The following is a 15,082-nucleotide window of genomic DNA, read 5'->3' on the forward strand; positions in this document are numbered from 1 at the left end:
GAAGGGGCCATTGTAACTGTTGAAGGCGTTGCACTAGCAGAAGGTGCTGGGCCTTCACATGAGGAACCTGATCCCTTTCCGGAGGACCCAGGTCAGGATACTCATTCCCAGGACAGTTCTATTCCTGCATTCACTGTTGTGCCGTTGGACATACAAGTACCTGAGATGAAGTCCAGTGATGAGGAGGATTTAGACGACCTAGCTCCAGATGCATTCATAGTTAAGTGAAGGGTGGTGTACACTCCTGAGTCTTCTACCAAGTGACCCACTACTAGATTGAAAGCTAATGTGGCCTACGACTTTGCCCTTCAAAAGAGTAGAAAAAGTAGTAAGAAGCAAAGTAAGAAGCTAGTGAAAGATTGTGTGCCCGTAAGTGATAAGGCAATCCCTGTGGTAGAAGTGGAAGAGGAAACACCAGATGAACCTGGTTCATTGGTTAGACGGTCCCAGAAGAAGAAGAAGCCTACTTCAGTAGAAAGAGTTTCAAACCCTAGTTCCAAGTTGAAGGATGTTGTGAGTGAGTTGTCGATGTCTGATGAGGATGTGTTAGTAAAATCCAAGGGAAAAGAGAAATCAAGTGGTGGGAAGTCTGGCAAAGGAAAGTCTGAAATTGTTCAGGAACCTGGTGCAGTGAAGAGGATGAGAAGTGAAGTCAGCCTAGGTTCAGAATACTTGAGGCACCAAAAGGTTCTGCTGGGTCATACATTTGACCTAGCAATCTCTAAGATGGTTGGTATTCTAGACAATGGCACGAGAAATTGCCTTTTGTATTGTTAGGATATCGCACCATCAACACCTTCATTCTAGACAAAGCACCAAGGCATTTTGTTCTGCTATCCAAACACTCATATCCCTTGTTATCCCCTTCGAACCTTACTTATTTTTCATACACCTCTTTCGGAATCAGCAGCATTATCAGAGAACACAAGTGCCGAACAAAAAAAAAAGAAAAAAAAAAAGAAAAGAAGGGCCTTTTGTCGCATGGGGCATGGATGTTATTGGGCCAATTGATCCAGCAGCGTCAAATGGGCACAGGTTTATCTTGGTAGCTATAGATTATTTTACCAAATGGGTGGAAGCGAAGACATTCAAGTCTGTGACCAAGAAGGCTGTAGTTGACTTCGTGCATGCAAATATCATATGTCGGTTCATATAGGGCAAAAATCACGTGCTTACAGGTATGCGACAAATTCTTGAAATGGTTGAGTTTCAATGATGGGGGCACCTATTTCGAATAGTTGCACCTAAGGCATATGAGGACGAGGTGCAAAGCTTCTTTGCTATCCTCTTTCCCATTAAGACTGTGTCACGCCCCATCCTCGGGAGGCGCGACCGGCGCTCAATTGAGTGAACCCAACTGAGCAAGCCTTACCATACACTTCCTACCCACCTCGATATGAATAAAGAAACCATACTTTTATTTATCCATTTAGACGGGGAAAGACAACACATTCTACATCGATAGTTCATTTTAAACACCACATTAAACCGTAGATGAGTTAGTTTCCAAGATCCTCATAGAGTTACAATTTATAGGCAACATAAGTTTAGAATTACAACATGGTTCGTAGACCCATCCAATCCCCGTACATAACCCACACACGCTGGCAGCAAGGCCCTGGCTATACCTCAAAAGTGAAAGTTCACAATACAAAGATATACAATATAGCCCCTTGAAGGAGAAAGGGGCTCACCAAAATCTTGAGAAGAGGGATGCTTCGCTACAGACGACTGGCACTATCCGCAATGGAGCCACCTACATTCATTTAAAAAAATGTAGCGCCCCCAGCAAAAGGGAGATTAGTACCATGTAATAGTACTAGTATGTATAACTAAACATCATCAAATTAGAAAGAACTTTCATACACAAATAAGGAAATCACAGGTACCACTCCAAAGCTTTAAACGATCACAACATTATCAACATAAAAGAATTACACAACCTTCACATCGTATTTCCATAGCCTGTAGTTGGGCATTTTATACTGTTCCACATTATTCACATTACCACCGCTATTTTGAGCGGAGTCCAATCTCGACCCGATCAGCTAGGCCTTCTCCCAGAGATGTTACCAATATTCTATTCACACTTTCTAGTTTCAATCATCAATGCATAACTGCCATGTGTATATGTCATGGCATCCGATCACAGCCCGATCGGCTAGGCTGCCTTACCAAGGTGTTACCATTTTCCATTATTCATCTCACTCCAATCTTTGGTTACACATGTATTAGTTTACCGGCACTTGGGGCCACAATTTTCACATTCCACAATTCACGTTTTACATTGTTCCCATTTTAAACATTAGGTTTGTAATTCAAGAGAGTATGGCAAACAAGAGAAAATAAGGTTGTAGGCGTAGATGAGACTTCATGTAAATGGCACAACAACGCACTTCAATTTCAATCTAAGGTCTAAGCATTTCGATATATGATTCATAGTCCTTGCACCTTTTCAAATTATCAAGAATAGCACGTTGGTCAATTTGAAACACAGTTTCCACGCATATAAGGTTGCAACACCAAGTCAAGTGAAATAGCAATCAATACAACAATTCAATTTAATCTTACCATACTCACACAACCAACGATAAAGCTCAATTTCTAAAAGACGGGGTTTTAGCCATACATACCTCAATAAAGCTTTCCTTATTCCTTACAAATTTCGGAACTTTTAGCACTTCATCTATTGTGTAAGAATTACAAATTAAACCTAGAATTAGAGACGAGATTGAGATTCTAGCTTGATTTGAGCATAATATCAAACACTAAGGGTGCATTGTGATCTTAGGCCTTTTTTGAGAGAAATTTCTATCATTTTATACCCCAATTGCTTTCTTTTTAGTTCACTACCTCCCAATATTCTATGGTGTGATATGCATGCAAGAAATTCATTCGTATACCCATGAATTACTTCACTAGTGATCCCTTATTGTTAAGCATAGGAATAAGAGCTGAGGCAATGAAGTCTTACCTCTTGGGATGAAGATTTAGGTGTCCTCACTTGATTATCTTCAAAGATTTAGCAAGGTTTTATGGAGTAATTTGATGGGAAGAACTTCCCTCTCTAAGACGCGCTCTCTCTCTCTCTAAAAGCATCAAGAAATATGCTCAAAATGAGCTATAACACTGAATATATCGATAAGGGGTCGTGTTTAAAATTTAGAAAATTGGAGCTCCGAGTCAGGTCTGCGATCGCAAAGTGGAAATGCGGCCCGCAGAATGGACCACAAAAGTGCTCCCAAATCTGAACATTCTATTTGGGCATGCGGCAAAAATGCATCTGCATACCCGTTCTGCGGTCGCATAATGCACTGCAGAATTGCTCCTTACAAAATCCCAAGAAAATTATGTGACGACTATGCGGTCCGCATATCGGTTATGCGATCGCATAATGGACCGCATATTTAACCTCAAATTTGACTAACACACTGACTCACTTTGCGGTGACTAGTCCCCCTATGCGGTCTGCATACCTTATATGTGACCGCATTCTCAACCGCAAAATCTCACTTCTCTAGAAAACATTATTTCTTGACTTTTTAATGCACTGTTCAATCCAAAGGGGGTCCGAACCGCGGCTCGCAAGCTCGTCGCGAAGAATTTTTATGAATCCTAACACATGCTCCTAACTTGGCACCACGGGATTCGAGGTTCTGAGTAGGAAATTCACGGGGCCTTACATCCTCCCCCACTTAAGATCATTCATCCTAGAATGAGGATCAATGTTCACTTATTAGCAGTCTTAGTGCAATCTTCTGTTCTTTATAACCTGAAACATGTTGCCAGTCCCCAAATTTAGCTAAATCCCTATATTTCTGAAAATTTTGCCAGAGTTTCCTTTATATTTAGGCCTATCCACCTGTCAGAGAGCCCCAGAAACATATCCTAACAGCGGGTACACATTCCATGGACATAAGACATGACATAACTCATACAATACTAACCATGGCCGCATTTGCAACATGTATATATATAACCAAAACAGGACAATTTTACATAGATCAAATCAGAAGATAAGAGTTCATAGAAGCTAAGTGCATAAATGCTATTACATGACTATTCGAACAAATGTGGGTACTTCTTTTTCATCTCATCCTCAGCTTCCCAAGTGGCTTCCTCAACTTGCTGGTTTCGCCATAACACTTTCACGGATGAAATTTCCTTATTCCTCAATTTCTGAACTTTCCTATAAAGAATGGCAAATGGAACTTTTTCATATGACAACTCTTCATTAACCTTAATAGTCTCAACTGGCACAATAGAGGACAGATCTCCCACTACCTTTCTCAACATGGACATATGAAAGACCGGGTGTACCATTGACATCTCGGGTGGCAGCTCGAACTTGTATGCCACCTAACCAATCCTCTGAATGATTATGTACGGTCCGACATACCTCGGACTCAATTTTCCCTTCTTTCTGAACCGCATGATGCCCTTCATAGGGGAAACCTTCAGAAATACCCAATCATCTTCTTTGAACTCTAAATCTCTGCGATGCACATCCGAATAGGATTTTGGGTGACTCTGAGCAGTTTTCAATCTCTCTTTAATAATCTTGACTTTCTTCATGGCCTGATGCACGAGGTCTAGCCCTATCAATTTCGCTTCTCTAACCTCGAACCACCCAATGGGAGACCTACATCTCCTACCATACAGTGCTTCGAATGGTGCCATCTGGATACTAGCGTGGAAGTTGTTGTTGTAAGCAAATTCTATGAGTGGCAAATGGTCATCCCAACTACCCTTGAAATCAAGAGTACAAGCACGCAACATGTCTTCAAGCATATGAATAGTCCACTTTGCTTGACCATCGGTTTGTGGATGAAAATCTGTGCTAAGATTTACCTGCATACCCAAAACTTAGTGAAACGTCTTCCAAAAGTTGGCTGTGAACAGAGCCCCTCGATCTAAAATTACTGAGACTGGAGTGCCATGTAACCTGACTATTTCTTTGATATACAACTGAGCATACCGTTCCGTTGTGTCGGTAGATTTGACTGGCAAGAAGTGCGCTGACTTTTTGAGTCGCTCAACAATCAGCCAAATTGAGTTGAAATTGCACGGAGTGTGTGGTAACCCTACCACAAAATCCATCTTGATCATCTCCCATTTCCACATTGGAATTCTATGAATTGAGCCAATCCACCTGGCCTTTGGTGTTTGGCCTTATTGCTGACAATTCGGACATTTTGCCACATGTCCGCCACATCTTTCTTCATGTTATTCCACCAAGAAATTTTCTTGAGATCATGATACATTTTCGTGAAACCTGGGTGCACAAAATACCTGGAAGTATGAGCTTCGGCCATGATCCTTTCCCGAAGACCGTCGATATCAGGAACACATAGGCGATCTTAGTACTGTGGGGTACCATCATTCATGCCAAAGGAAAAAACTGTGGTTTTGTGTTTGAGAATCCCCTCTTTCAGTTGTGCTAACAACAGATCCACAAATTTCTTCTCTTTCACTTCTACCACAAGCGATAATTCAGCCCTATTCTGCACAATTACCCCTCCTTTATTAGAGTCCGCAAGGCGAACTCCCATACTAGCCAACTGGTGAACCTCTCTGGCCAATGACCTCTGATGAGCGTCCAAATGAGCTAAACTTCGCATGAATTTTTGACTAAGTGCATCTGCCACAACATTAGCCTTTCCCGGATGATAGAGAATATCAATGTCATAGTCCCCTTGAGTAACTCTAGCCATCTTCTTTGCCTCAGATTCAACTCTTTCTGCTTTAAAATATATTGAAGGCTCTTATGATCCGTAAATACATCCACATGGACCCCATACAAATAATGTCGCCAAATCATTAGCGCAAACACCACTTCCGTAAACTCTAATTCATGAGTTGGATAGTTCTTTTCATGATTCTTGAGTTGCTTAGAAGCGTAGGCTATAATCTTGTCGTGTTGCATTAACACACACCCAAGCCCGATCTTGGAAGCATCGTAATATACCACAAATCCATCTGTACCCTCTGGTGGGGTTAACACCGGCGCTATAGTCAGTCTTTATTTCAATTCCTGGAAGCTCCTTTCACAAGCATCAAACCATTGGAACTTAACTGCTTTCTAGGTCAATTTAGTCAATGGAGAGGCAAGAGTAGAAAACCCCTCCACAAACCTCCTGTAGTACCCATCCAAGCCTAAGAAACTGCGAATCTCAGTTGGAGTGGTAGGTCTAGGTAAATTCTTCACTGCTGCAATCTTTTAAGGATCAACCATATTTCCTTCCCTAGAGACGACATGACCCAAGAACGTGACGAATTTAAGCCAAAATTCACACTTTGAAAACTTAGCATACAGTTGATGTTGCTGAAGGTTCTGCAGAACTGCCCTGAGATGGTTAGCATGATCTTCTTGACTTCAGGAATATAGGAGAATATCGTCAATGAATACTATCACAAAGTAGTCTAGAAATGGCTTGAAGACTCGATTCATAAGATCTATGAAAGTTGTCGGGGAATTTGTTAGCCCAAAGGACATCACCATAAATTCGAAGTGCCCATACCGAGTTCTGAAAGCCATATTTGGAATATCTTGCTCCCTTATCTTCAATTGATGATACTCGGACTGCAAGTCAATCTTTGAGAAACACGTAGCACCTTGCAGTTGATCAAACAAGTCATTAATTCTTGGTAGAGGGTATTTATTTTTGATTGTGACTTTGTTGAGCTGTCGGTAGTCAATACACATCCGTAGTGAACCATCTTTCTTCTTTACAAACAAGACCGGTGTGCCCCACGGTGACACACTCGGCCGGATGAAACCCTTTTCTAGCAAATCCTTCAATTGTTCCTTTAGCTCTTTCAATTCCGTCGGTGCCATTCTGTAAGGTGAAGTTGATATAGGTTGCGTGCCTGGTATCACATCGATCCCAAAATCAATCTCCCTATCCGGTGGAATCCCAGGGAGTTCATCTGGAAAGACGTCCGAAAATTCATTCACAACTAGTACAGACTCAAGGCTAAGCGCCTCGGCATTGATGTTCGTGACTTGAACTAGATGATAGATACACCCCTTCTTGATCATATTTGCGGCCTTAAGGTAGGAAATAAACCGACCTCAAGGCACTACATTATCTCCCTTCCATTCAATAACGGGCTTATTAGGAAATTCAAGCCTAATGGTTCTAGTCCGACAATCAAGTTTGGCAAAGCATGAATAAAGCCAATCTATACCCATTATTACATCAAAGTCGACCATCCCTAACTCAATAAGATCGGCCGCGATATCCCTACCCTGTACCGTAACAACACATCCCCTATAAACCCGAGCAGCTGTAATAGACTCACCAACTGGGGTAGACACCAAAAAGGGCTCATGAAGCTGATTCGGGTCTATCCCGAATCCTATAGCAACAAAAAGGGGTAACATAGGACAAGGTGGAACTAGGGTCAATAAGTGCATACACATCATGAGATTGGACTGTCAGAATACCTGTAACAACATCTGGAGAAGCCTCTACAGTATGGCGACCACTCATAGCATAAAACCGGATGGGTCCTCCTGAACTCTACGCACCACCCCTAGCTGCACCACGCCCTATGGGTGCTGGGGTACCTCAAGCTGGAGAGGGGGATGAAGATGTAGTAGCTGCCTGGCTGGATGACTAAGCTGTGCCCCTACCCGCTCCCTGGCGGGATGCACGATAATGTCTCTAAATATGACCCCTCATCCCACATCCATAGCATATAGGTAACTCTAGATAGCAAGTCCTTGAGTGCATCTTCCTGCACCTAGAGCACGGGGACCTCTGCTGCTGCTGGAACCTCTCTCCTGACCTACCCCGCTAATGGGATCCCCTGCTACCCTGACCGGACCTGAAATGAATCCACTGTTGCTGGGTGGGCCCTGATGACGGTGCACTGGCTGAAGACTGTACAATAGACTGGGAAGGCCCTGATGATCCTACCCTGAAAGCTGGTCTTCCCCCACCTAGTGACTCTCCTATATTGCCCGTAGACCGGGCCTTGCTACTACCCTCTCTCTCCATTCTGTTCTTTAATTTATGGTTCTCTATGGCCTGAGCAAATGCTACCATCTTCCCATAATTCATGTCAGAATTCAATGCAGTTGTAGAAGCCTCATTAATGGTCAAAGAATTAATGCCCTGAACAAATTGGAGCACCCTGGCCTCTATTATGGGCAACATATGAATGGCATACTTGGAAAAGCGACCAAACTCCATGTGGTACTCCCACACACTTCTGTTACCTTGCCTCAAATTTTCAAACTCTGCCGCACGGGCTGCCATTGTCTCAGCGGGCAGGAAATGGTCAATAAAGGCATCAGCGAACTCACTCCACCTCGCCGGAGGGCTCCCCTCCTCGCGGGAATCTTCCCATAACTCAAACCACGCACAGGCCACCCCTTTCAGGCAGTAGGCAGCCAACTCTACTCCTTCTGTCTCAGTTGCACGCATGACCCTGAGAGTCTTGTGCATCTCATCAATAAAATCCTGAGGGTCCTCTTCTGGATTGGCACCCGAAAACACTGGACGGTCTAACTGAAGAAATCTGTTTACCCTGGAACTGGAGGAATCCCCTTGCTGGCTAGATGAACTGGGTGCAACATTTGACCTCTAGGCCTGGGAGGCCACTAGCTGAGTTAGCATCTGAATAGCTCCCCTAAAATCCCCATCAGAGATACCAGAATCGGAAGTTGGGGCTGGAGGTGGGACAGGAGTATCTGTGGGAGGGATAGTAGTATCCCCCGCAGGTGCAGGAACTAGGTAGTCTGTTCTGGAATAGGAGTACCAGGTAGGGTGATAGCAGGGTGACTACCCTCACCCGTAGTATTAAGGAATGATTCATCAGCCACTCCTGAGGTGTCATTGGCTCATTGGCTAATTCTCGCTTTCTTCTTAGGTGTCATTTACTGAAAGATAGAATAACGCACTAATTAGAGAGAGAACAGTTTCATCGCACGACCCAGAATACCAAAGAAAGGTGTTATTCCTAAATGCCCAAGTATCCTCCAACTTATAGATGTGGTTGACTACATATCGATAAGAAGGACTCTACTAGACACGACTCTGTGACATCCTAGGACACTTCAAAACCTGGCTTTGATACCAAGTTTGCCATGCCCCAAACTCGGGAGGCACGACCGGCACTCAATCAAGTGAACCCAACTAAGCAAGCCTTACCATACACTTCCTACCCACCTCGATATGAATAAAGAAACCATACTTTTTTTTATCCATTTAGACGGGGAAAGATAGCACATTCTACATTGATAGTTCATTTTAAACACCACATTAAACCGTAGATGAGTTAGTTTCCAAGATCCCCAAAGAGTTACAATTTATAGGCAACATAAGTTTGGAATTACAATATGGTTCGTAGACCCACCTAAACCCCGTACATAACCCACACATATGTCTACGGAGCCTCTAGGATACAAAAGATGAGTTTGACAATGCCGGCAACAAGGCCCTGGCTATACCTCAAAAGTGAAAGTCCACAATACAAAGATATACAATATAACCCCTTGAAGGAGAAAGGGGCTCACCAAGATCTTGAGAAGAGGGATGCTTCGCTACACACGACCGGCACTATCCTCTATAGAGCCACCTATATTCATTTAAAAAACATGTAGCGCCCCCGGCAAAAGAGACGTTAGTACCATGGAATAGTATTAGTATGTATAACTAAACATCATCAAATTAGAAAGAACTTTCATACACAAATAAGGAAATCATAGGTATCACTCCAAAGCTTTAAATGATCACAACATTATCAACATGAAAGAATTACATAACCTTCACTTCATATTTCCATAGCCTTTAGTTGGTCATTTCATACAGTTCCACATCGTTCACATTACCACCGCTATCTTGAGCGGAGTCCGATCTCGACCCGATCGGCTAGGCTATCTCACAGAGACGTTACCAATATTTTATTCACACTTTCCAGTTTCAATCATCAATTCATAACCGCCATGTGTATATGTCATGGCGTCCGATCACGGCTAGATCGACCAGGCCACCTTACCGAGGTGTTACCATTTTCACATTGGGGCACTTGGGGCCATAATTTTCACATTCCACAATTCACTTTTCACATTGTTCCCATTTCGATACATGATTCATAGTCCTTGAACCTTTTCAAATTATCAATAATAGCACGTTGATCAGTTTGAGACACAGTTTCCACACATATAAGGTTACAACACCAAGTCAATTGAAATAGCAATCAATACAACAATTCAATTTAATCTTACCATACTCACACAACCAACGATGAAGCTCAATTTCTAAAAGATGGGGTTTTAGCCATACATACCTCAATAAAGCTTTCTTTATTCCTTACAAAATTCCGGAACTTTTAGCACTTCGATCTATTGTGTAAGAATTACAAATTAAACTGAGAATTAGAGACAATATTGAGATTCTAGCTTGTTTTGAACATACTATCAAACACTAAGGGTGCATTGTGATCTTAGGCCCTATTTTAGAGAAATTTCTATCATTTTATACCCCAATTGCTTTCTTTTTAGTTCACTACCTCCCAATATTCTATTGTATGATATGCATGCAAGAAATTCATTCTTATACCCATGTATTACTTCACTAGTGATCCCTTATTGCTAAGCATAGGAATAAGAGCTGAGGTAATGAAGTCTTACCTTTTGGGATGAAGATTTAGGTGCCCTCACTTGATTATCTTCAAAGATTTGGCAAGGTTTCATGGAGTAATTTGATGGGAAGAACTTCCCTCTCTAAGACCCACTCTCTCTCTAAAAGCATCAGGAAATATGCTCAAAATGAGCTATAACACCGAATATATCGATAAGGGGTCGGGTTTAAAATTTAAAAAATTGGAGCCCCGAATCAGGTTTGCGATCGCAAAGTGGAAATGCGGCCCGCAGAATGGACCGCAAAAGTGCTCCCAAAATTTGAACATTCTGTCTGGGTATGCGGCAGAAATAAGGTCCGCATACCCATTATGCGGTCGCATAATGCACCGCAGAACTGCTCCTTACAAAATCCCAAGGAAATTATGCGACGACTATGTGGTCTGCATATCGGTTATGCGATCGCATAATGGACCGCATATTTAACCTCAAATTTGACTAACACACTGACTCACTTTGTGGTGACTATGCCCCCTATGCGGTCCGCATACCTGATATGCGACCGCATACCTGATATGCGACCGCATTTCCGGCCGCAAAACGCACTTCTCTAGAAAACATTATTTCTTGACTTTTTAATGCACTGTTCAATCCAAAGGGGGTCCGAACCGCGGCTTGTAAGCTCGCCGCGAAGAATTTTTATGAATCCTAACACATACTCCTAACTTGGCACCACGGTATTCGGGGTTCTGAGTAGAAAATTTACGGGGCCTTATAGACCGATCATATCTGTGCTTTGGTGAATGGAGTAGATATCGTGTTCGATGTAAAGTTGCTTGGAGAAATTCTTATAGTTCCTTCAGTTGGTGTGTCTAGTGTAAAGGATGTGTGTCAGTTTAACTTCAGAAATGTCGTGGTAAAAGACAATGCAAACCAAAAGGGGGACCAGATCCATAAGAAGGTGTTGCTCCCTGTCTATCAGCTGCTTTTCGAATTGGTAAATAAAGTTCTATTGCCTCGAGCTGAGAGAAGGTCAGTGACTTCCAAGTCTGACTTGTTCTTGATGGAGCAACTGGATAACTTTACTCTTGTGAGCCTGCCTGCTATTATGATTAAACACATGCAAAAGGTAGCCACCTTCAAATATGGTAATCATGGCCTTCCCTATGGGTTTTTGCTTACACGAGTGTGTAAGTCTTTTGAGGTGCCACTGGGGTAAGCCAAGTTGGGGAATAAGAAGCAGACTTTCTCACAGACAACATTGGAAGAATTCGAGTGCATAGAAAAAAATTGGGGGGGGGGTAGGAAGTACATCAACCATCTCACAACTCATTAATGCTCAGAATAGTGCAACTGATGAGATTCGTCGGTTGAAGTCTAGGAATGCTATCATAGAAGGTCAGCAAGCCCAAAGGGGTCTGCATCAAATGATGAAGTAGATCGTTTGACAAAAGAGAATGTTGATCTCAGGATGCAAGTAGAGAATCTGAAAGCAGAACTGCTCAATGAGCAAAAGTCGGCTAATGCCCGAATAGACCTTGTTCTTCAAACACTTGTTGCAGCTTCCAAGCCCTCTACTCCTAGTGCCCCCTAAGTACCCGTTCAGTGACCAATTTTTGGAAATTTTCTTTTCATTTTGTTTTTGTTTTTTTGTTTGGCAGATGTTTTGTTTTCTTTTTTTGATGTGGTTGGGATGAAACAGTACTGCTCCCATCTTAACAGTCCAATGTTTCCTTTGCTTTTTAAGCAAAGGCATATTAACTTTTATTAATATAAAATCTATCCTATTTTATTATCTCATTGCTTAAATTCGATGTTTCTCTTCTCTATCATGTTGTGTGCACATATGTGGCATAAGTTAGCTTGGCTAGATTTCTTTATGCTGTTTATCTGCTCGTGTCTTTTTAATGATGCCAAAAGGGGGAATAAATAATAAGTGTAGATAATGAAAAATAAAGAAGGCATAAAGTCAGGGGGAACTTGTGGAACTTGTGTTATCCTATTACTTAATCTGGTTCTCCTTGCTCTAAATCTACGATTATCAATGTTAAGTTTGTTATCGTCAAAAAGGGGGAAATTGATAGGTTTTCAATATCTTTGCCTTATGTTTTGATGATCTAACAAATATGCTGTCAAGAACCAGATAGGGAACCTAACACACATGGACTATTTAACAAATTCCAACTAAATGTGAACTACTATAGCTTCATGAGATAGGAAACCAAACAAGGACCTGATACCCGTGTGGTTCCCTCATAGCAGTACAAAGTCAATTGGACACAGCTGGAAACAACGTGACCGCCTGCACTGTTTCTGCCTTCACTACCCTATTTCCAGTGCCCACTTATTCCTTGACCAACTAAAGTGATTACATTATTTCAAATGATGTCATCAAGGTGTATCAACAATGAGTTTATATCAAAACATCACTTGAACATTTGTGTTTCTCATTCAAGCCTTTTGCAAAATAGAGAAATCAATTCTCACGAGCTTGAAGAACAACGTTAAACGCTATTACGGACCAGTTCCTAAAGTTAGTATTTTGTTGTCCTTAGTTGAACTTTGTGATCATTTTTATTGTATCTCCTAAACTGCTTTGCCAGAAGCATTGATTAGGAACTCTCTTGTAAAATCCATAAACTCTCTGAGTTTATGTTGTGACTAGATTTAGTCATAAGTTAAAGTCTATGTTACTAGAGAGTGAGAAAGTGTCTTGTGGTGAGAGTATCACAAGTTAGTTAAATTCTTTGTAACTAGAGAGTGACAAAGTGGCTTGTGGTGAAAGTACCACAAGTTAGTTGAGTTAAATCCTTTGTAATAGTGTTATTACAAAGTGGCTTATAATAGGTGTTTACAAGTTAGTGAAGTTGAAAGCCTACAGGTGTAGATCGTGGTTTTTGTCCCCATGAGTTGGGATTTTTCCACGTAAAAATCATGTGTCTCATTTACTTACAGTTTTACTAGCATTCTCAGCATAACCTCAAAGAGGACCAGGTACTCTACTGTGACGACCCGGCCAGTCGTCTCATGAGTTACAGCTCTGTTTCCCCCATTTATACTTCTGTATGCTTTGTTTATCCGTGTTATGTTGTATTGGGTTGGTCGGATCGAATCCGGAATGATTTTGGTAAGGTTTGAGACACTTAGTCTCTTTTAAGGAAGCTTAAGTTGGAAAAGTCAACCGGATGTTGACTAAGGTGTTAGAGGACTCGGGTGTGAGTACCAATGGTTTGGTTAGCCTCGAAAGGTGATTTATGACTTAAGAGCGAGATCAGAATGAGTTTCAAAGTTTCGGAGTAGATTTAGGCTTGAATTGGCCAAGTTAATATTTTCGCAATTTCCGGTTGGTAGGCGAGATTTTGATATAGAGGTCGGAATGAAATTCTGAGAGTTGCAATAGTTCCTTTGTGTCATTTGGGATGTGTATGCAAAGTTTTAGGTCATTCGGACGTGGTTTGGTTGGGTTTTTGATCAAAAACGAAATTTGGAAGATTTTAGAAAATTTGGCTTGAATCGATGTGTTTTGGTTGATTTGATGTTGTTTAAGGTGCTTTGAAGATTGGTACAAGTTTGAATAAGGTATTAGGATATATTTTTTATTTTGGTTGAGGTCCCGAGGGCCTCGGGGTGATTTCGGATGGTTAACGGAAAAGTTTGGACTTTGTTGCAGCTGCTGAAGTTGCTGCTTCTAGTATTTCTGCACTTGCGGATTGAGGACCGCAGGTGCGGCGCCGCATAAGCGGAAGGTAGGCCATAGAAGCGGAATTTGGAGAAGTTTTCAGGAACCGCAAAAGCGGTTGGAATACCGCATCTGCGATGGCACAGATGCGAAAAGTTGACCGCATATGCAGAAAGAGGAGCTTATGTGATTTTCGTAGAAGCGGGGGAAGAACCGCATATGCGGTACTGCAGAAGCGATATAGGCGCAGATGCAAAAATCCCTTACCAGAAGGTATATATTGTCTTCTTCACGAAATTTTGCTAAGTTTATCATTTTTTAGGACGGGAAAGAGGCTAGGGCATAGGATTTCGAGAGGAATCAAAGGGTATTAGTTGGGTAAGTTCCCTAAGCTTAATTACTTGGGTTTAAGATCATTTTTCCACTGTTTAATAATGGTTTTAGTGGAGATTATGGAAGAAAAATTGGGGATTAGGGCTTGAGATTAAAAGACCTTTAAATGGGGATTTGAAGGGTCATTTAGACTCCGATTTCAGTGTTCTTGATATGTATAGACTCGTGGGAGGATAAGGATTCCGTTGATATGATTTTTATCGAGTTCCGAGATGTGGTCCTAGGGGTAGGGTATTGGCCAATTTTGAGATTTTTGGTATTATTTGATTGTTTTCGCTTGGGCTTCATTCCCTTAGCATATTTTGACACAGTGATTCTGATTTTGGATAGATTCGACGCGAGTGGAGGCCAATTCGAGGGGAAAAGGCATCGTGGAGTAGTTTTTTCACCGGTTTGAGGTAAGTAACCATTGTAAATCT

Source organism: Nicotiana sylvestris, chromosome 2 (genome assembly GCF_000393655.2).
Source record: "Nicotiana sylvestris chromosome 2, ASM39365v2, whole genome shotgun sequence".
Classification (NCBI taxonomy): Eukaryota; Viridiplantae; Streptophyta; class Magnoliopsida; order Solanales; family Solanaceae; genus Nicotiana; species Nicotiana sylvestris.